Source organism: Mustela erminea, chromosome 16 (genome assembly GCF_009829155.1).
Source record: "Mustela erminea isolate mMusErm1 chromosome 16, mMusErm1.Pri, whole genome shotgun sequence".
Taxonomy (NCBI): Eukaryota; Metazoa; Chordata; class Mammalia; order Carnivora; family Mustelidae; genus Mustela; species Mustela erminea.
In genome coordinates, this window is record NC_045629.1 from 84,920,809 (window position 1) to 84,922,252 (window position 1,444).

The window sequence follows — 1,444 nt, forward strand, 5'->3', positions numbered from 1 at the left end:
TTTTAAAAAAGATCTTATTTATTTATTTGAGAGAGAGCGAGAGACAGCGAGCGAGAGCACGAGTCGGAAGCAGAGGGAGAAGCAGGCTGTCCACGGAGCGGGGAGCCCGCCCCTCCCAGGGCTTGATCCCACAACCTGAGCTGAAGGCAGACACTTGAGACTGAGCCACCCCAGTGCCCCACACTTCCTTTTTTATTTTTTCTAAGAAACAACAGTTTTGTAGACTCATGCCTGGGAACACAGGAGCTGGGAGATTTGGAGTGGGGGACGGACTGGGCAGCACTAGTGCGGACTGTGTCTGGGTTTGGGGTGGACCAGGAGTAGTGATCACTTGGAGGAAAGTTTTCTTGGCACTCCTGGGGCGCAGTCATCTCAGCTTTGGGGAACTGACTTCACATAGCACAACGAAGGGTAGAGTCCCCCCATTCAGTCCAGGCACCTGTGCCTGGGACAGGAGCCCAGTCAGTACTAGGTCCTTTGATGTGGCAATAGAACAGAGTCCATTCCTTGGTGCTATTGAGCAGTGGGAGCTGGCTGGACTTCGTTTCCCGAAAGCCGACAAGAAAGCCCCACCCACCCCCATTCCCAGTCCCAGGGCGGGTGGCCCCGGGCTCGCAGCCATGTCTGTGTCTGAGCTCATGCTGCTATTCTCAGCTGCTGTCACTTCTCAGGTGCCTTAGCAGCATTTTTATGTGGCCTACACCCTCTCCTGGACCAGTTTCCTTAAACATCACGGGTTTAGGCGAGGAGGCTGAATGTACGCAACTGGGACTATTCCAGAAAGCCTGGCCTTGGGAGGGGCTCAAGACCCACTGCCAGGCCCTAGCCAGGACGCCGGGGACAGGGCTGTGAAGCCGGGAAGTTGCATCCCTGTCTGCGTTCAGCCAGAGTCCGGAGCCCCGCATCTGTTGCAGGCGGGATAACGGGAACAAGCTGATTCTGGACGCTGAGCTGCAGCCGAAGAGGCCTGGGGTGGCGTCTTTCCCGGCGGGAGACACTGGCTTCACCGGGGCCCGGGATAAAGGACAATGAGCAGGGACCACTGGGCTGCGCTGGCGGGAGCAGGAATCCCCCGGAGAGGGAGGAGGCTCGTGGGAGGCTCGGGAGGAGCGGAGAGGAGCCGCGCCGGGGGCCCAGCCCCGCGGAGAAGGTTCTGGAGCAGCTCGGGTGCGGGCGCCGGCCCCGGCCAGCGCGGAGTCGGGGGCACGAGGCCCCGCGCAGCCTCCGCAGGACGGCCGGGCCGCACGAGCGTCCGGTGCAGCCCCGCGTCCCGGACCGCGAGGGGCGCGGCCGCGGAAGGGAGGAGCCAGCCGGGGGGGCGGCGCCCGCGGGAGGGAGGCGGAGCGGGCAGGGGTGCGGGAGGGGGGAGGAGGGGAGGTGCGGGAGAGGGGGGAGGAGCTGCCGCGAGCCGGGCCCCGCGCCGCCCCCGCCCCCGGCAGGGTGA